Below are 22907 nucleotides of genomic sequence, written 5' to 3'. Positions count from 1 at the left end.
GACACGAGAGACCATGAATCTAGCAAAAATGGTTCAAGTCATCTTGAATGACTAGGAGAGGTATACGAGAATCTACTCCAGAGTATTGCCATCCAACGGTAAATTTTGACATTGAAAGAACTTTAGTCAGTTTTACTTGGTGAAGAACTCAAGACGCAAGCCATTTACACACACAAAGGTCATTCCAATGATCAAGCATTCATAACTTCAGATAGAAGCAGAGGCAAAGGCAAAGGCAAAAGTAGATCATTCCAGTGAAGTGGACATCATCAACAACAAAGTGAGCATCAAAGTCAAAATCAGCATCAGCATCATCCTCAGCAACAGCAACATTAGCAAAGAGGAAATCATTCCAACCGAGGAAGATTCCAAGGACAAGGGAATGCATCCACCAACGTGTCAAACATTCAATGTAACTATTGTCATAAGTTTGGACACTATGAAAGAGATTGCCACAAGAAGCAGTACGACCAAGGCGGGCAGTCCAACATCAATCAAGGGAATTTTCGAGGAAGAGAAGATCATCTTGGTGGACATTCTAGTCACAATCATTATGCCAATGAACCTGAGAATATGTTCCTTGTAAGCGAGGATATGCAAAATACTGAAACAATATATCGTGACATACATTGCAATTAAGAAGGGGAATATAGTTATCAAGTCAACCAAGTAGATCAACATCCTTGGTACATCGACAGCAATGCATCATCTCATATGACAAAACATCAGGAATGGTTCATAGAGATGAAACCATTAGAAGGACAAAAAAACATTATCTACACTACAGAACACCCTGAATCTAGTTCAAGGGAAAGGCATTGTCCCTATGAACAATTTCACTGGTACAAAAGGATTGGTGAAAGATGTACTCTATGTTTCGAAACTCAGCAAGAACCTCCTATCAATTGGTCAAATGATGGAACACAACTACTGAGTCATCTTTGACGGAGATGAATGCATGATTAGAGACAAATATTAGCTAGTAGGCAAAGCAGTCAAGGAAGGATGCTTGTTCAAAATGCTAGCTATAGTACCAGATTTGCATGCCATGTTAGCTCAACCGCAACAGATGCCACTTTCTGCAAAATGGCACAAGAAATATGGACATGTCAATTTCAAAAGCTTGATAGAGCTCAAAAATTAGAATATGGCAATTGGAATTCCAAAACTTCAGTTTCTTGGAAAAGTTTGCGAAGCATGCTACTTCAATAGACAAAAGCGAACCAACTTTGGCATAAGCACCTCTTGAGGAGCTCTCGAGCTACAGGTATTCTTGATTTTTTACATACAGATGTATGGGGTTATGCCCATACCCACAGCATCAATGGTTCACTTTTCTATTTGAATTTCATTGACGACTACAACATATATTTTTGGGTTTACTTTCTGAAAGAGAAATTTGAAGTGTTTTCCAGATTTCAAGAATTTAAAGCCATGGTAGAAAATGAGATAGGCAAAAAGATCAAAGTCATGAGATCAGACAGAGGAGGTGAATGCATGTCTTCAACATTCATGAACTTTTGCAAAAGTAATGTCATTCAAAGACCTAGGGTTAGCTTGACCAAAAACAAAGAAAAATTGATCTCAACTTTGAGCTCGGACCAAATTAGTCCCCCCCAAAAAAAACTAGCAGTTTCTATAATTTTTTAAAGGGCCAAAAAGCTTGGCAATGGAAATGAGTGTTGCAGTTTGAGAAAAGACAAGTTTGGGAATAAAAGGACTCTTTGAAGATGATATGCTTATCATATAGTTGTTTCGACCTTGCTAGTTAATGAGGCAACTGATAGAGCGAGTGGGAAAAAGCGAGTGAAAATTGCTGAAGCCACATAAAAATCAAGCAAGAAAAGAAAGAATCTAAGTGTCTAATAAATAATTGCTTGAAGTATAAAGTATTCAAATGGGGCTTTGGGTGTCACATTTCTTGAAATTGAGTAGTGCAAAGTTAGCGTTTCGAGGAGCACCAACAAGCTCTTGGTTTTTGACTCAGAGCTCAAGGAAGGACATTCCCATTAAAGGGGTGTGATGGAATGTAACGCTCATTCCTTCTTTGATTCCCAAGAATCATCATCTTGAGGGAGGGCCTACTTTATGATGTTGACATTGAGGGAAGGTGTTGAGAAACCATCTCAATATCATGTGTTAGATATTGTGAATAGCATTAACACATAGAGTGCTATAAAGGAAAGGGTTAGATGCCCTAACCCTAAAAGGGTTTGTATATATTCTACAATTTCAACTAAATCTAGTGTATAGTTCATTATTCATGGTGTGCTATCTAGCTATGCCCTCTCTCCTCATCTTTACTCTTCTCCTCTCCCCTCTTCATATTTTGTCATGGTTATGGGCCTCATTGCAAGGTAGTGACCCTAAAAGGGAACAATGCAAAATGGTAAAAAAAGTGCGATTTATTCAAAGAGGATTGCACATGTATGAATTTAATTTTTTTTAGTGCATCCAATTGTGTGTGAACTAAGCTACAAATTTCACCAAATATTGAAGTTTAAAGACCACCATGCACTAGCTCCATAAGTCTGGAGTACATTTTTTCAAAAAAATTTCCTTTTTGACCAAATGAGAAAAAGTTATTAAGTTTTCCCTCAAAGGTATGCACAGAGTTGCCGCATTGTATTAGAAACCTCCTCAACCATATCATTGAAGGTTCTCAATTGGTTATCTCCTTTAGTTTGTGGCAAGCTCAAAGAGTGCATTCTAAAATAAACAATAGCACCCATATATGTGTAAAACAATTATGTGATATTTTTTTTAAAAAATGGATATCCTACACAACCCAAGATGCATGCTTCATAGCCATTATAGCACTTGCAATAGTTTAGTGGTCTCATTTAAGATGCCAATTGTATAATTTTTTGATCTTAGATTGAAGTTCAAAATGTGTAGATTAGTTTAGACACCAATTTTGTGAAATTCCATTGAGAAACGTGTAAGTTATGAATCAAATTAGCCATATTCAATATATTCTCTGAACTTCACAAAAAATGGCTACACCCAATCATGCATTGGACCTAGAATGTGCTTCCTACATCTAGTAACTTGAATGGAATCTATTTGAATTCATACAAACCCCCCATTGTTCTGATGCTAACTTGTATGTGTCCTTCAGGTTAAGTGGGATTTGCCAATAGCCTACTGCTAAATTGATTGAGGTAAAATAAGTTGAGTTGTCGAGCTAATTGAGAAGATCTTCAACCCTTGGAAGGAAATATACATCATGTTGGATGACTCCAAATTGTTGGGCTCGTATGCAAGGGGGTATAATTTCTTGTGGAGGTGAAAACATTTGGGACTATTCTACGTGTAATGGGAACTTAGACCAAGTGATGTTGTGGTGGCTTTTCAATGTGATTTTTTGAGTTTGAAATTGATTTGTTCTTTGTAAACATAGAACCATTCACAATCTATAGTTAGTGGAAGTAATTAGCGAGGTGTAATGTAAAAGTAATGTTGAAAGGTTGTTTCATTGACTGTATTGGTTTCATAGCCCTTGGAATTGTCACCAAAAAAATGTGGGGTTTTTTGTGTCCGTAATTTGTGTGTTTGGACTAGTTTGTAACTAGATAAAGAGAGGAGCTTTCAAAATCAAGGAGTGCTAGGGTCAGTGAGCTATGGATGTGCATGACTAAAAGTGGGAACAAAATTGTGCAATTGCTATTGAGATGGTGTAAATTGCACCATTTAAGTAGGGAATAAGGGGCAAAAACCCCAACCCTAAGGGGTACTCATGTAGATATTGATGTTTATGTTCAATATAGCATAGTGTACACAGGTGTGCCCTCTTCTCTCTCTCTCTCTCTCTCTCTCTCTCTCTCTCTCTCTCTCTCTCTCTCTCTCTCTCTCTCTCTCTATCTATCTCTCACTCACTCTCACTCACTCCCCACTTCATCATGGTATCAAAGCACCAAGTGCTCCCAAGCCCTTGCATCTTGTCAAGGCACCAAGCCCTCCTTCTGTCTTCCTTGGAGACATTTTTCTATTTGAGAGAGTACAAGCCCTTGCCCTTGCCCTTGTCAAGGCAAAATCCCTTGCTCCATAAAGGCACAAGACCTCCCTCATGACGCACCTTCATCATCTTCTCTACCTATTCTTGTAGAGCTCATCCTCATCTTTGATTTGAGGCTAAAAGCGTCCGATTCTCACCTTAGGAGTTTCATATATGTTCATTGTTTTGGATATATTCATTATTCTGGATAGTTCATTTAAGTCTTATAGTTCATTCCTTTGAGAGATTGAGTTGATTCTTTTCTTGAAAAATTTGTGGAGAAAGAGGTTCATTTCTGTGAATCTTGTAAACTCCATTGTCTTCAAAGTTTTTAATGAGAGAGAGTATTCTTAGAGGTTTTGAGTGGAGTCATCTCCAGTCTCTGTCTAGTTCATTCCTCTCTAGTACCTCCCACAAGCTAAGAGTACATGAGCTATAGATCTATCTCAACTCAGGTACAGGACATAAAAAACTTATGAAGCTCAGGGGCATTACAAGATATAAGAGGTTGCCATCAGAGAACTCATGCTATCTACAATAACTTCTATGCCATGACATAGCTGCATAGTCAAAGGCAACACCAGTAGCTCACAAGCTCCTCTACCATAGCCAAAAATCCTCCACCAATTGAGCTCCAAAGCTCCAGTGTTGAGCCGATAGATTCACAGGCAATCAACATCAAGCTTGCTCAATGTACCTGCAAGATGAGCAGCCTAGCCAGACCAAAGTCTACATCGTCCTCCTACGAGCTCCTTTATCGATAATGACTACTCAGCTTGACTCCATAGTGTAATTCCAAACTCTAGAAACACGACTCCAACTGACAAACCAACATGTCTAGTAGATCAACTACTATCCTGACAACTCAACAAAATTCCATCAAAGCTCCACACTTAGCTCCAGACTCAGCGCACCTCTACGACCACTACTCCCTCTAGTGAACTATGCAACCACAACAGCTTCATGATCCTCTAACAGCGACTCTCTAGCCATGGGTTGATGGGATCTTCACCACCAAGAGCAACCTGAAGACCTCACTCCAATGTGGATCACTCCATCAATGAAGGGAGACCCAGTAGGCAACTCTACAGCAAGCATGACTGGCTCCCATAGCATCCACCAGTAGGAGCTGACAAGCAAAGAAAGCCCTTGCACCATCAACATTTGCAATCACCATCTCCCTCAAACCTGCACGTCTCCTTTCACATCACCATCCCTACAAACCTTCAAAATATAAGGTTTACACCTCCTAACACATGGCAAATAGGGTTGGTTACGGTTTAGCTATGTCGATCTTATGCTACATGGCACATAGGATCCCACTTGCCAGTTAAGTTGACCTTGATTATGTGATTGGTCAGGTGTTAGCCACGTGGTAGCCTCATCATCTGATTGTACCACCACATGAGTCATCTACCAGCTCACTTGCCATGTCATCATCATTACACAGTGCCTTTTTAGTCTACACAGTCAGCATGCCTCCTCATCAGTGCCATGTGGCAGTCCCCTACTAGGCATTGATATCTCTTCATAGGCACAAAATGCATTTGGCATGTGGCCTCACACTGCTACATCACCACAAGACACATCATCATTTCTATCACTATCACGTACCGGTTGAAGGATGCACATGTGTGAAAGAAGGATGGATATATTGAGAAGCATTGGCCCTCCAAATGGGGTGGAAGGAGTGCCCATGTGAGTGTATTTTTGCTATGACCAACTACCAGAATGCTCCTGCAATCCACATACCACATATGAATGCATAATGGCTCATGCACACACTCCATGCATACGAGAGGTCACAACCTCTCATGCCTCTTGGGATCCATCCCTTGGGCATACCCCATTATTCTACCCTTAGCCTATGACACTTTATGCCTTCCATTTATTAATGCATACCCATGCATTCGTACCCATTCCTATCGTAGGACCTACATGTGAGTGCACCATTTATTCCATATCAAATTAACATATCCAGTACATTATTCATATGGCATTTAGCCATTTAAACCTACTTAGCCTACCTTCTAATTATTACATTTGATCATGCTAGCCTAATACATTCTAGACTACAAAATCATGTCGTGACAATCACCCTCTTGGGATCAAAGTTTGCCTATTCTTCTGAAAGCCATAACTTCTGATCCAGGTGGAATTTGGAGGTGACCTAGAAAGCAAAAATGATTCCCAGATCATGGTCTATATGATGAGTACTCTAGATCTGAATTTTAGCTTATGCATAGGTCAGCATCATCCAATCCTCATTATTGAAACCACCTCCTGATCCATTGCATTGCACCCAACACATAAAAATGAGTGAACTAAAATTCATTTCGCTGCATTTTGCACTTTGATGTGTAGTCAATCTGTAGAGACTAGCATAGCCATAGATGATAATCAACTCCACCAAGCCAAGTAAGCCATTGCCACTTTACCCAATTAGTTCCCAACATCGGCATCAATCCCATCGGATCTATCATCGGTTACACACTCACACATCTGACACCAGTTCAATACATTTGGTAGTTTGGCACTTCTTCACATCAGGGATTTGTGACACTTGGCAGAGTGATCTTTCTCAAATTCAAGATTTTTACATTATTCTTCCATGCACACATGCCACCCATGTACAATCATATTCAATGACTATTTTTGGCATTAGTTATTGCACACATACATCGGCCTTATACAGCCTCTTGACTACCCCCAACACAGTTGTCATCATTCTATTACAGTATTGATCTTTGGCACACATGCAACTCTTCTATCAGATGACTTGGTTTAGAGACTGATTATTTAGCATAAGCACCCAGTATCAGCTCGAGCATAATCCCCTCAATGGCATCTCTCATATAGTATTCTCATGGGTAGACACTCGCATCAATACATGGGTAATCCTTTTGCACAAAGCATCAGACCGCCGCCTCCAGCATGGACTTATCCACATCACACAATTGATGATATACCATTCATGACTTCGAATGAGATCCGTAAGTGGAAAGAGAACCTACTTCAACCATGCATTGCCACAGGGTATGCACTAGTGTATGATACATACTTGAGCCTCATTGGTCTTGAGTGATTGGACATGGATGTTCCACATGTTAGCATGGATCAGCCCATAGTTTTTTATCAAGCATATTTGTTAGTAAGCCCTTGCACAATCTGATTCTTGTGATGTTCAGCCATCACATTCATGCATGGATCCGCCCGACTCCATCTATTATCCTACTAGATGTAGGTACACATCAAGAGTTTAGTTATGTTCACATAGTTATTCAGCAAGTAAGCCCTCAGTACAAGGCACTCACATCTTCTACCGCATGCAGAGATATATGCCACAGTGCATTCAACTCTTTAGGTGATTTCATTCTAGCATCAATCCCTGATGCTTTGACCTCTAGGTCATTGTTTGCTTGAGAGTAGCCATTTTTGGTGAGGTTCAGGGAATTTTCTATATATAGGTATTTTGCATGACCCATAACTTGTGCATTTCTCAACGAAATTCGGCAAAATTCGTCTTCAAGTTGTAGTACACATTCCAAAATTAAACATGAGACCAAAAAATTATGGAATAAGTATTTGAAACGAGAATGTTGAAGCATTACAAGTGCTATGTTGCATGTGAAGCATGCATCCTGAAGACTATAGGATATAGCAATTTATTCAAAAATAATAAAAAAACTTTTATGTGCATACATGCAACCAAGTAATCAATCAAAAGTACACTATGTGAGCTTTTCCTCAACCCAAGGACACACCTAAATGAGAACATTAGGTATGGGTTAATGGGCCTCCAATGTTGTGCTAAAGTGATACACACTGATTTGACGGCACACTCCATAATTTGTTTTTGATTTGTTGAAAACCAAAATGGATTAAACATTTGGAATCCAAACTAGTGGGACTCTTGCATGGTGGTCTTTAAACATTGATAGTTGTTGATATTAGTATCTAGGTTCACCCTAACATGGAAGAAGTTGAAAATGTGCAATTTGTGCATGTGCAAAGATCTTTTAATAAATTGAACACTATTTACAATTTTGAATTGTTTCTTTTTCCATGCACTTGCTTGCTATATGGCTCATAAGCATGCCAAATTTCATTGGATTTCATAATAGACAACATCAAATCCGATACCCTGCCCTTTGGCCTATTTGTGTTTTGAACTATTTTAGGCCACATTGCACTTGTTTGGGATATGCAATTCTACTGACCTGTATCGTCGAAGGGGGGAAACCCGATGGGGCTAAAAATTTTGCTACTCCTGTGAATTTTGAATTTTCACACCTCTCACCCATCAAATAAGTGCTTGCAACCTACCCCCGCCCTACAAATGTCCTGAAACTCGCACGCACCTTGACATGACCTTGTGCAGACTTTGGTTTGGCAGTCTTCTTGTTGCGGGTAAGTAGCTTCTATTATTTTCTTGCCTCACAAGCTAGCTTCTCTAGGTCTATTCTAGACTAATCATGGCCATGGTGTCAATGGCAACATGCAGCTCACCACCATGGATTGCAAGAGAAGCAAACAGAGGCTATGAGACATGAAAGTTGAAAATGTAGGATCCCATAGGATAGAATAGATGCATCTTGCAAGAGGTGTGAGAGCACAATGAAAGAAAGATGGTAGATCTCTATAACGATTGTGAGAGAGAGGACTCTCTCTTATAGAAAGGGGGAGAAGGTAATACCTTCCCTACATAGTGGCAATCAGCCCGTACATCAGTGGGAATCAATCCCTACATCAGTGGGATTGCCTTTGTCTTACATCATCACTTAGGTCACACACTAGACACATCATAGCCCTTGATGTGCCTTTACAACACACACAAACACACATGTGACTCCCCTAGATGCACACATGCACCATAGAGCAAGCCCTTGATCATACTTACCCCAACAAACCCCCCTCAAGGGGTTGGATCTTGCAGTGTCAAGGATACATCTAGTCTCATAGTTTCTCAAGCCATCTCATGGTGGTCAAGGATTAATCTATGGCTAGGATCTCATGCTAGCAAGGGTTCCCAAGGGTGTGAGGTTCACAAAAATGGGATACTCAAAACACATATCACATGGCCTACATCATATGGTGACCAGAGGTGATTTACATAACATATTCTTTTTGGAGTACTACTCCAGGCAGAGAACCTCAAAATTTGACCAAGTGATGATAAACAAAAAAGACAAAGTGCCTAAAAAGCATAGTCTTCATCATGTGGAGACTCATCAAATGAAAGTAGATTGGCAGTTTCTAACATTGTAGTCTCTTCTTTTTTGGCTTTACAATACTTTTCATGGTGATTGTTTTTGCCACAATGTTTGCATGGATTGATCTTGAAGCAATCTTTTGAGAGGTGATTAGTCTTCCCACACTGTTTGCAAGGTGAAAACTTGCCCTTTTGAATTTTTATGGCATAGGCTGTGTCATTGTGCCTTTGGTAAGCTGTGTCATTGCCTCTCCGGAGTTCCATGTGCCTTTCTTCTTCTTGAAGAGCAGTAATAAGACCTTCAAGAGTGTTGAGATATCAAGCTCCACTCGCGATATGCTAGGGTGGCTGTTGTGCACTTATGTCACCGACTTGTTAGAGCTGGGGATGCGGTTGGTACACTGCCCACGAATAATAGCTGGATGACAGCTATCCTTATCTACTCTAGTTTGTGGCTCAGTTAGTATGCCACCTTAGTTAGTTGAGTTTGTTTTGAGACCCACATACAGGGTTCTTCTATTTCTTTGTACGAGAGTTCTTTCGGCTTTCACAACTAAGAAGAGGAAAACTGTTTTCAGCCTCCACCTTTGTGTGTATTCCCCCATTGTGTATGTGAGAAAGCTGCAAGTGAGACTCCTTCCCTCTCTCCCACTATCTTCACATGGTATCAGAGCCTTGTTCGTGGTAAGGAGCTCAAGAAAGCAAACCAAGTTCGCGGTGTCCTGGTAAGAGGACCAGTGTTGCTTTCCTATTTCGAGTTTGGGAGCAAATCTCTGTAGGTAGCACAGCCAGAAGTGCAAGAGTGCACTGTCTTAGATTGAGACGCCCTTCGTGGTGTGGCGAGAGCGCAGTATATGCTACGGGATAGGGCAAAGCCCTTGGTGACTTTATTTTTCTGATTTGAGGCCATTTCGGGGCCCGTTTTGAAGGCGGAAGTTCTTCGCAGGCACTCAGAAAGAGGCCTTGTTTTTGCTGTGCGACCATTGCTCGGCTAGTCGGTGAAAAGTTGCCGCAGAAATTGCATTGTATGCCTGTGTGCAGAGATATTGGGAGTTGCAGAATCATGCTTGTTGCCCGTTGATGCAAAATCGTCACTAGGAAGTGACTGTGTGGTGAAATACCCCTTTCATCAGTTTTGCAGATCTGCCCATGTGAGGCAAAAAGCTATGTTTTTTGCAGTGACAGAATATTTTGCGGTGTTCTATAATGGCATCTGATTCTCTTTCACAGATTGTCACTGAAAAGTTTGACAAGAACAACTTCTAGGCATGGAAGTTTAGAATGACGAATTTCCTTATGGGAAAAGGCTATTGGGAGTTCATTACAGGAAACGAAGAAGAACCTGTTCTTCCTAATGTTCCCAATCAACAGGAAATGCAGGCATTTAAAGGATGGCATGAGAGAGCCAGGAAAGTTATGTACTGGCTGTCTATCAGTATTTCGGACTCCATGATTGTGCATATTCAAGATGCAAGTACGCCAAAGGAGGCATGGGATACTTTGGCAAAAATGTATAGCACAAATATGCAAGCCAGGAAAATGCAGCTCAAACAGGAGTTGCACAATGTGCAGAGAGAAAATTTGAGCATAAATGACTACCACATGAAGGTGAAGAAAATTGCAGATGCACTTGCTTCCATTGGGTCGCCAGTGGAAGATGATGATCTAGTTTCTGTGACCTTGAATGGTCTAGGAAAGGATTATGAACAGTTCCGGACATCCATTGCCGTCCGTGAAAAATTTCCTGATTTTGAAGAGTTGTTTGCTCTTCTAATTTCTGAAGAGCAGAGAAATGGGGGTGCATCTTCTTCAGGAGGAACTTCAAAAGAAACTGTCTTCTACTCAAATGCTGGCAGAGGTAGAGGCAGAGGTAGAGGAGGCCGATCTGCAGGCCATGGTAGAAATCAGAATATGCAGCAAAATCAAGAAAACCAGTCCTATGCAGGAGGACGTGGTGACTCTAGAGGCAGGGGGAACCAAAGAGGCCGTGGTGGATGGCAGAGAGGCCAAAATGCAAACAGCAATGTTGAATGCTACTATTGTGGTAAAATGGGTCATATGGCTAAGGACTGCTACAAAAAGCAGAATGACATTATGAATGGAAAATTGCAGCAAGGCAATTATGCATCTTCTAGTAGACAGGGTGATGACAGAAATGAGCATCTATTTATGGTGTAGCATATGACCAATTCTGTGACAAGTGCAGAAGAACGAAATGATGTGTGGTATGTTGACTCAGGTGCGTCAAACCACATGACAGGTCATGCAGAATGGATGCAGGATGCAAGGAAAATGGAAAAGCTAGGATTTGTGGAGACTGGTGATGATACTGCACATCCTATTGTGCAGATTGGTAAAATTCCTTTGTCTATGCAGGATGGGAAAAAGAAATACCTGTCCGATGTATTTCATGTTCCGAACATCACCAAGAACATGGTTTCTGTTGGTCAAATGGTTGAGCAGGGCTTGCAAGTCAAATTTAATCCTCATGGATGCTTTGTTGAGGATATGAAAAATAACGGTCGCTTGATAGCAAAAGGAAAGAAGAAGGGCAGGATGTTTACGTTGGATGCGGACATGCCTGAATTGAGTGTAGCAATGTTTGCACATGGGACCGGTGTAGTTGCAGATATTGATATTTGGCACAAACGCATTGGTCATGTTAATATACAGCGACTTAAATCAATGCAAGCCCAAAATATTGTTGCAGGATTGCCTAAATTCAAGGTTGCAGAAATGCACAAGATTTGTGAAGCCTGTCAATTTGGGAAACAGGCAAGGAAACCTTTTCCTAGGCATGTTCAAGAGAGTAAAAAGCCATTGGAATTAATCCACTCTGATGTGTGGACTACTAAAGCTACATCTATTGGAGGCTGTCACTATTTTGTCACATTTATTGATGACTTCAGCAGAAAACTTTGGGTGTATTTTATGAAAAAGAAAAGTGAAGTGTTTGGGCACTTCAAAGCTTTTAAATCTATGGTTGAAAAAGAAACAGGCCTGCAAGTAAAATGCCTAAGGTCAGATGGAGGGGGAGAGTACCTCTCAAATGAGTTTGCAAGGTTCTTGCAGGAGCATGGTATAAAGCAGCAATATTCATGCAGTCATACCCCACAGCAAAATGGAATTGCAGAAAGGAAAAACAGGCATATTGGAGAGGTATCTCGGGCCATGCTAAATGAAAAAGATCTACCAGTGGATATGTGTTCTCTTTTGGGAGTGCTGCAGTCACTTGGAGCAGTAAGAAACAGCCTACAGTTGCCTTGTCGAGCACAGAGGCTGAGTACAAGGGTGCAGCAATGGCTGCATGTGAGGTAGCTTGGTTGCATAAGCTACTTTATGATATGCATCCGTCTACAGATGGGACAGTTGTCATTTATTGTGACAACATGAGCAGTATACACTTGGCAAAGAACCCAGTCTTTCATGCTAGAACAAAGCACATTGAGGTGCATTATCACTATGTGCGGGAGAAGGCTTTACTAGGTCTTATTGATCTAGTTTATGTCAGTACAGAGGATCAGGTAGCTGACATATTCACGAAAGCATTGGGCATAGAGAAGCTGCGCAAGTTCAAAGACCTGCTTGGTGTGCAGGAATTGGGATTGAGCTCGAGGGGGAGTGTTGAGATATCGAGCTCCACTCGCGATATGCCAGGGTGACCGTTGTGCATTTATGTCACCGACTTGTTAGCTGGAGATGCGGTTGGTACACCGCCCATGGGATGATAGCTATCCTTATCTACTCTAGTTTGTGGCTCAGTTAGTATGCCACCTCAGTTAGTTGAGTTTGTTTTGAGACCCACATATAGGGTTCTTCTATTTCTTTGTACGGGAGTTCTTTTGGCTTTCACAACTAAGAAGAGGAAAACTGTTTTCAGCCTCCACCTTTATGTGTATTCCCCCATTGTGTATGTGAGAAAGCTGCAAGTGAGACTCCTTCCCTCTCTCCCACTATCTTCACAAAGAGTAGGATTAGGAAGATTTTTCAGAGTGGTAACAACATTATCATAATCTTCAGGCATACTTTTGAGCAATACTACTATTGCATCATCTGTAGTGATTGGAGAGTTGATAGAAGCAAGTTGAGTCATGAGACTCCACATGTAATTGACATGGGCAGCCAAGGGAGTGCCACTAGCCATCTTCAATTCAAAGAAAGCAATTTTAAGTGACAATTTTGAGATGTGAGAGCTAGCACCAAAAATAATGTCAAGCTTCTACCAAGCTTCAGAAGGAGATTCTAAATCAGAGATATGATGGGATATAGTCATCTCCTAAGCCAAGAGCAATGATGCCATAGGATTTCTGCTCTCTAGCAGGATCTCTTGCCGGGAGTGTCAGAGCTGAGGATTCTCCAGCATTAGAGGCTGTTGAAGAAGAAGATGAAGCAGGTTTGCCAAGCCCCCAGAGGTTTTCCCTCATCAATGCAAACTTAATCTTCATTTGCCATGTGTGAAAGCCTTTACCATTGAACTTATCCATATTCAAGATGGTAGCCATGAGAGGGTCTAACCCAAAATGGGCAGTGTCTACTCTCTTACAAGGCTAGAAAGAGTTGAAGAGCTTCAAAATACAAGCATTTTAGAGTAGCAAAGACTTGTAACCAAATTCGATACTACAAAACATAATGGAAATGATGCTTCCACTTGCATGCTTCATAGAGGTGGCTAAATGAAAGTATTCCAAGCAAATCCAGGTGTAGCAACTTAAAGCAAAGCTGTAGCCATAGTTGTACTGAAGCTATTCAATACTTTAAAACATCAGAATTGCTAAAGTAGCATCTAATGTAGCATCAAACTCACAACCTTGTCAAAACTGTCCAAAACAGAGACCAAAACTTGGAGGGCTTGTATCTCACTCTTTAAAGCAAAGAAAAGAGGCCTTTCTAGGTAGAAACAAAGCTAGTATGCCAGAGGAGAGCCACTGAGGAGGAGCAGCTTGAAAGTTGACTGGTTTTTTTGTTGTTTCTCCCTCCCTGGTGGACCATTTCCCTTCAAATCTGGATAGGAGCTAGCTCATACTGTTGTGCAAGCTTGGCTCAAAGGAATTTTGGAATGGCTGCTCCAGCAAGTCGCATTGCAAGAAAAGACGTCAGGATGAAAACGACTGTTGCGCAGTTTCATGGGCAGCATTCTCTAATTCTTCTGACATGGAAGTTCACCCATATGAAGGGTCTCTCCAACCAAAAGCACCCTGGGAATGGTTGCTTGTAGGTGGTGAACTCAGCTCTCAAAGATTTGGGGAAGAAGGAGGAAAATGGAGAAGATGAGAAACTAGTAGTTTATGCTAGAGATAGCATCTAATGCTAGGCTAAGCTAGATCTAGAACCTAAAGCTCTGATACCATTTGTAGGATCCTGTAGGATAGAATAGATGCATCTTACAAGAGGTGTGAGAGCACAATGAAAGAAAGATGGTAGATCTCTATAATGATTGTGAGAGAGAGGACTCTCTCTTATAGAAAGGGGGAGAAGGTAATACCTTCCCTACATAGTGGCAATCAGCCCCTACATCAGTGGGAATCAATCCCTACATCAGTGGGATTGCCTTTGTCTTACATCATCACTTAGGTCACACACTAGACACATCATAGCACTTGATCTGCCTTTGCAACACACACAAACACACATGTGACTCCCTTAGATGCACACATGCACCATAGAGCAAGCCCTTGATCATACTTACCCCAACAAAAAGCCTAGTTAAGGCACAAGGAATAGATTGTCCGTTGAGGAAAGCAATAGTACAGTATCGAAACGGTAACAAAAGGCACTTTTGCAACATTTGCAAAGGGAGAAACAACAAGAAGAAAGAAGACTCCTTGTAGAGCAACAACAAGAGGCAGTTATTTGCAGATGCACACATTCGATTATTTCCATCGGAGCAAAGGCCATGAACTGTGGTGTCACGATTGGTGGGAGCATTCAAGGCAACAACATCAGGCCATTCAAGTGAATACTAGTCTCGAGTCTTCACAAGCTTTAGCATGTACCCTAAAGTTCATAGAGTAACAATCCTTCCAACACCTCAAGAGATGCACGCCCAAGAGGCAATGCTCTCTAACCTGAGAAATGGTTTACTTAAAGTGAAAGGGGTGCATAACTTAGACCAAGTAGCTATAAAGAGGGCGACATTAGGTTGGTGTCCCCTAAAACAAAGGAGAAACGACTTGGGCATACAATATCAAAGATGTTGTCAATCAAAAGGACCAGTAGTGATTGAACATAGAGCAGAAGTAATGCACAATCATCTTGATTTGAGAAGTCTGTGGGATTCAACACAAGAAAAGGAGAGACAGTTTAAGTGTGGAAGTCATTACTAGAGTGATGACATTTTGGCACGAAAATACAAAAGTTTCTCCAAATAGAAAGGACATTTGTGAAAAGAAGATAGGACACAACGTGTTTGATGAGCACATCATACACATGCTTGATACAATGCAGGTCAGTGGTGCCTAAACCATCCCAATGGTTGTTTGTGATTGAGCTTTGGGATAGTTTACTTGTTTCATTTCTTAAACCAGGCTTGGACTAAATGTTATTGTCCTAAACCATCTTGGTGGTTGGAATATCTTGCAACGTAGGCCAGTTCAGCTCAAACACTGGTCAGTTATGTGATTGTCTTGAACTAGCATAGTTGAACAAACATTAGTTGTTTACCAACTCGGTAGCATGGTTGAGCAGAAATTAATTGCAATATATTTTGTGAAAGAAAATAAATATATTGTTATTTTACTAAACCAGCTCAGTGGTTGGAACATCATGCAACTATGGCTACTTTAGCTCAATCTCTAGTTGTGTGATTGTCTTGAACCAACGTGGTTGAACAGACATTAGTTGTTGACCAACCTGGTGGTTGAAATTACTTGTTCTTAGTACTTAAATTAGATAAATATAATTTCCTACTATTCAGGTCATATACAACTTAATTTCTAGACTAGGATGGCTTGGACTTAATAGGATTGTCCTTAACTAGCCCCATGCTGGTTCAAGGCAAGCATCAATTTTACTGATTGAAATTGTGAAATTCAGAAATGAAAATCAATATATTGTTATTTTCTAATTGTGAAATTCAAAAATGAAAAGCAATATACTTGTTATTGTCTAGTATGTGAAGTTGAGACCGTTAGGCTAAACCAGCTCGGTGGTTGAAATTGTGATAGTGTCTTAAACCAGCCCAGTGGTTGAAATTGTGACTGCACTAAATGAGCTCAGTAGTTGAAATTGTGACTGTCCTAAACATGTCCTAAACAAGCCCAGTGGTTGAAATTGCGACCGTGTCCTAAACCAGCCCGATGATAAAAATTGTGACTGTCCAAAAGCAGCCCCGGTAGTTGAAATTGTGACTATCTTGACTCCTAACCTAGCATGGTGGTTGAAATTGTTTTGCTTCTAGTTTAATTATTAGATAATTAGTTCAATGTAGATTCATTATATGTGACTGTATTAAATGAGCCTGGGAGTTGAAATTGTTTTTTTTTCCCCTATGTTAATTACTTTAATTAGACCCCGTGTTTTTGTGTGTACTGTGTTTTGTATTGTTTTAGTAGTGCAAAAAGGGGACTCATTGTATTGTTGGGTCAGCAGACAAAGTTGTATCTCAAGTTTATGGATCAGAATCATGACATTTCAATTGGGCAGAGAAGCATTGAGCATTGTAAGCCTTGGTATGGTAGGAAACTCAAAGACAAGAATGTTTGTTGTTGCAAAACAATGGGCAGAGGAGATTTGAGCATTGTAAGACCTGGTATGGTAGGAAACTCAAATACAATAATGTTTGTTGTTGCAAAACAGTGAACACACATAGACTTTGGCTAGGCCTAGCAAGCTATGAATGACTTGAGATCCGGTCATGTTGGAGAATTGCTCCTTAGGGATCATTGCCCATCTCTCCCTGATGAATGCACAGTATATAGGCCACCTGGATCCTCATCATGTGTTGCAAGGGAGAATGGGTTTCAAGTAGCCTAAGGCCTCTATGGGAGCCAATGGTTTTGTCCAAAGGGAGACCATGAGTGGCATCACATTGAATGCATTCATGACACATGCAAGCATTGTGGTCTAGAACTGAATAAGTAGACATTTCATGTTTGCCCAAATGAAATGAGGTGACAACCATGTTGCTCTAAAATGGAGGAAATTGGAAAATGTCCATGTTGAAGGATTCGATAAAAAGAGATGGCTACTATCGTATAAGAGCACTCAGTCGAGGGAGCTTATAGATCACGTGGTTCAATCCATCCCAAAATATGCGCTTCACAATTTCACAACCAGCTGGTAGGATAAGTAGTTCAGGACGTGCCTGGACAATTTTCCCCATGACACTATTATCTCTATCATAGATTTTGCTGAAAATTATTCATTTCAAGAACAAGATGATCACTGGTACAACAAAAAAATAACAATTCTTGTGCATATCACGTACAATCATTTGCTTGATTCTTCTACAACTGATGCCAATGTGCTTGGTGACTCATAGGAGTCCAGGTCTGCGCAATGCACATACCATTTCTACATTTCAGATGATAGGGAACATGACACCTTATTTATATAGCATGCTTTTCTATTGCATTGGGAATGGCTGAAAATCCCCATGCAAAAAATATAAAACAACATTGGGTGTGGTCAAATGATGCTGCTCCTCAATTTAAATCAGCCCGTGTATTACACTTTGTCTCAAGGTTCAAATCCCTAACCGATCTACACATGATAGTGGAATTTCTTTGGGTCTAGCCATGGCAAGGGTGAACATGATGGATGTGGTGATATTATTAAGCAAGATCTGTTCAAACACCAATTAAAATGCCCTCAAGAAAAGCTCAATGATGCCCATGATGATGCATCATGGCATACATCCAACCTCTCCATAGGCGCGCATTCAACATACAGTAAACAAAGCCTTAAGAATAGTATAGTACACGGAGTGTTCCATGAAGTGAAAGTGGATGAGGTGAAAAGGAGAATCTAGCATGATTGTGAGAAAATTAAATGAGTTCATGGTTTGCACAGCATATGGGTCTTTTCAAACAACCACCTAATTAAAACAACAAAACTTTCTTGTTTCTACAGTGTGTGCATCATAGGGGACCATGACAATTGTGAGAACATTGCAACTGTGAAGACATGGGAGTGAGTTAAAGTTTTCCCTCTACGTTCAGATGGAGTGAAAAAAAATAGAGAAACAAACAATGTCTCGCCACAATTTGGGGAGAGTTTTGATGACCTCATTGACTGTCTAGAAGAGGGGGATAACTTTGCAGGTGTCATTGCCTCTAGGGAGAATAAGGAAGATGACTCATACCTTGTCAATACATTACACAAAATCTAAGCACAAGTTTGAGTAAGCATTTAAGGATGATTGGGAAACAACCTATGAGAAGTGGGTTGTAGCAGTTCGAGCTTTTTGGTACAAAAAAACATCCAAGAGAGGCCACAATTACAACTGTTACATAAAAGTTCTCAAACTTTTGTGTACTCTCATCTAGTAAGAGTTATTAAGTTCGAGATGCAACTTGTGCCACAACAAAAGAAGCACAAGAGTATCTTCAAATTGGATTTAGACACGCATGAGAACATCTTGGGGTGTCTTGGAGTAGTGGATGAGGATGACTAAGATAGTACTAAGAAAATGTAGTCTCATTGCAAGGAAACAATATTCCACTTATCTTGGAAAATGGAAAATGGATTTGAGACTGCGCTTCTTTTACTAAATCCCAAACTAACCCACTCTTATTTTTAGTATATTGGAAACAACCACCGTGCTAGTTTTATTAAATCCCAGAACTAATGTGACAAATCCTAAAGGAATGAATTGTATGCCATTCATCTATTAATAATAGAAGCAAACCACCACTATAGTGGCAATTAATATCCTAGTGTGCAACCAACTACTGCATTGGCAACCACTTATCCTGCACTACCACCGCTGTTCTATACTAAAATTTGTTATAAAGTGCTACATTGAAACAGTCCCCTTTAGGCTAGTTATCTTTAACTGTGTCAAATTTCATCCATGAAGATTAGTCCTATTTCATCGCTTCATCCACCTCGTGTATTAAGTAGTCGTGTATTAAATTGAGATCCATCCGAGTTTACTGTGGTTGACTAAAATAAGATCAGTTAATAGTTTACTCGGGAAGACCTGAGATCATTCATATATGCTCACAAAATATTACGCTAACATATTATTGACACTAAGAATAAACCAACTATCTTTCCAAGAGACATTTAATTATTAACATGGAAGTAGGTCGACACAAAATAAGGTATTGTGGGCACCATGGATCATGGATGATGCATCCAATAGTATTCTCAGATAGAACATGAGCATTCCAAAGTCTTTTGGGTATGCCATTGACTTGCAATAGGTGGATTGGTGTATAGAGTTTTGGGGCTAGATTTCAAAATGGGCTTCTCATTCTTCTTTCATACAATGTGACATGTCCACCTCTCAACCTTTGGCTCAGATGAGTAGCCTTCTCTCTCAACATGTTGGAATTCCAACAAAGATATGCAAAGTTATTATGTGAGCAATAACTTCCATACATGGAAGTTACAAAAAGAATCACAAATACATGGGTTGATGTCACAAGAATCTATGTGAGGACCTGCAATTATTCACTTGCCAGTTACCACCACCTAGCTTGCATGATTAGTAGAGTGGAGTTGATTACAAGTCACCAAGCTTGCATGCTCAGGAGAGTGCAATTAATAACCAGTCCATCGGGCTTGCATGCTCAGTAGAGTGTAGGTAATTACCATAGTTAATTACAATTAATTACCTGGACGGTGTCACAAGAATCTATGTGAACTCCTAAATGGATGAATTGTAAAAAATCTTGAATGAATGAATTATATGAGATTCATATTCATATTTTAATAATAGAAGCAAACTTCCGTGCTAGTGGCATTTAATATCCTAGTGTGCAGGAGAGTTCATTGAGCCCAGCCTTCTCATTCTTGAGTTCATTGAGCCCATCCTTCTCATTCTTCTTTGATACAACCTGAAATGTCCTCCTCTCATCATTTGGCACTTAAATACAGAGAGAGTTCATTGAGGCTGGCCTTCTTATTCTTCTTTAATATGACCTGACATGTCCACCTCTCATCATTTGGTTGAGGTGGATAGTCTTCTCTGTCAGCATGTTGAAACTCTAGCAAAGATATGCATAGATAATGTTCAAGCAATGACTTCCACACATGGAAGTTATAGAAAGAATCACAAATACATGGGGTGATGTCACAAGAATGTACGTGAACTCCTAAATGAATGAATTGTAAATGAATACTAAATCCTAAACAAATGAATTGTATTCCATTCATATTCATATTGTAATAATAGAAGCAAACCTCCATGCTGATGGCAAATAATATCCTAGTGTGCAACCAACCACTATGCTCGTGACCACTTATCTTGTATTAGAGGGGTGGTCAGCCCCTAAAAAAGACCCGAGTAATTTATATCCAAGATTTATTCTTATACATTTTGAATTGGTTTCACTTAGAATGAAAAAGTGATTTTGAGATTGAAGTGGAAACCAAAAAAAGACGGGTGAAAATATAAAAAAGAGGAGCAAAAGCTCCAAGAGATCAAGTGTGCGATCTCTAAATAACTTTATATTCATGCAAGATTTTCAGGACAGTGGCACGATATAGAACATAGTGGGAGCCTTCAGCAACATATTTCGCAAACTATGGGTCCTTACAATATTGAAGGCCTTCCCACAGTTCCTCCTACAATCGATCCATGTTTTGAATGAAAATCTCGGGTTGATGTTGTGGAACACTAAGTACCTCCTCCAATCGATCAATCTCTTGTACGATAATCTTGGGTTGCCGAGGGACCCATTGTGAAATGGCTTCATCTTTTGCAGGACCATCAGTTGAAGAAATGTCATTTGCTACAGTGGCTTTCCATCTATGTTCCTTAGTTGTTCCTTCACTAGTTTGTATTGAAGAGGATGAAGATTTGAGAAATCTTTCTACAACATCGCTTCAATAACTTTGGAAATATTTATAATATTGGATATATAGACATATAGATATTCAAAATCTTTTGTCTAACATTATGGTCCTTGTCCTATCAAAGGATCACTTCAATCACTTTGGAGCTTTGTACAACATCACTTTGATCACTTTGGAGCTTTGTAGAAGATCACTTAGGCCACCTCTTCTATAAGATTGGATATATATAGACATATAGATATATGTAGATATTTGGCCTAACATTATGGTCCTTGGCCTATCTTGACACTTTCTAGACTCGGAGTGTAAGTGCTACCATCATAGTGATCTCTTCCTCTCTCATTAGCATTATCCAACCACTTTATTTTAAAATTTCAACTCAGTTTAGTGAAAATCTTTCATCTCACATTATGGTCCTTGGCTTGTCAAAGGATGCTATCTAGTCACATAGCTGAGAAAACATCACTTCAATCACTTTGGAAATATTTAATATAGTATATATATACATATGCATATATATATATATATATATATATATATATCACTTACATTGAGAAATATGAAATCCCATAACTAATCCACAATTCCTAAATGAATAAATTGTATGTCATTCATCTTGTAGGAATAATAATAAAGCAAACCACTGCATTGGTGGAAGTTATATTCCTACTGTGCAACGAACCATCGCATTAGTGACCACAAATACCTTCCTGGTGGTAGTTAATTTAATATTCTAGTAATAATAGAAGCAAACCAGTGCATTGTGGCACTTAATATGCTAGCGTACAACCAACCTCTAGGCTATAACCAACCAGTGCTATACTAGAATGAATTGCATTGTTGCAAAGTGTTATCCTAAAATAGATACATTGCCCAAGTAAAATTTTGAGAACATTAATAATTCAATAGATTACATACAGATTACATCTCAAAGACTCCTTTCCTTTAGGGGGGGGCTGGTTCAACATTGCTTTGAGCAGGTCACCTTTTTGAGCTCTTTGATTTTGTAGGCTTGGACCTCCTTGCTCCTTTCCTGAAGGGGGTTGTTCCTCCCTTCATGTCACTTCCTCTTTTCTTGCTTTGAGGCCCCAGGTTGCAGGCTCGGCCCTTCTTGCTCCTTTCCTAAAGGGGATTGGTTCCTCCTTTCTCAGTATAAGTTGTTGTTCATTTTTATATATCCTGTCTTGGATGTAGATGTAATCTCTTTTGCTTAATTTTTACTTGATGAATTGTAGTTGATTATCTGGATGGCACCAATAGACCTCCAGTCACTACGGTGGATCAAAATATTTTTACAATCATTTAGGATTTATTACAACAAATACTAAAATACCAATAAAGTAGGACTACAATTTCCTTGGTTTAGGACCAAAATAGTGCTAAAATAGCTCCAACAACCTATGGTGGTGGTTGCATGGAGATACATCTAGAAAAATACAATTAAAATATTTGAAAATACAACTAATGACATGGGCCTTGTGGAGTTCCCTCTAGGGCAACGGCCATATCAACATGCATTATACAATATCCAAGATGCCACTAGACAAATATGGCATGTCGATATGGTCCTTTCCCCTAAAGGGGACCCCTCAAGAGCCATATTGTCAATTTGAATTTTCCTTGGTTGCATAAGGAAATACATTTTCCTTGGTGCACTAATATATATCTCCAAGAACCAGTGTAGTGGTTGTCATAGATCTCCTTCTATTTGCCAGCACAGTGGTTGTCATATAT

The sequence above is a fragment of the Dipteris shenzhenensis genome, chromosome 27, assembly GCF_047967505.1.
Source record: "Dipteris shenzhenensis isolate YYH24624 ecotype China chromosome 27, Dip_SZ_1.0, whole genome shotgun sequence".
Taxonomy (NCBI): Eukaryota; Viridiplantae; Streptophyta; class Polypodiopsida; order Gleicheniales; family Dipteridaceae; genus Dipteris; species Dipteris shenzhenensis.
The sequence above is the reverse complement of the archived record's forward strand: the minus strand, read 5'-3'. Positions refer to the sequence as shown.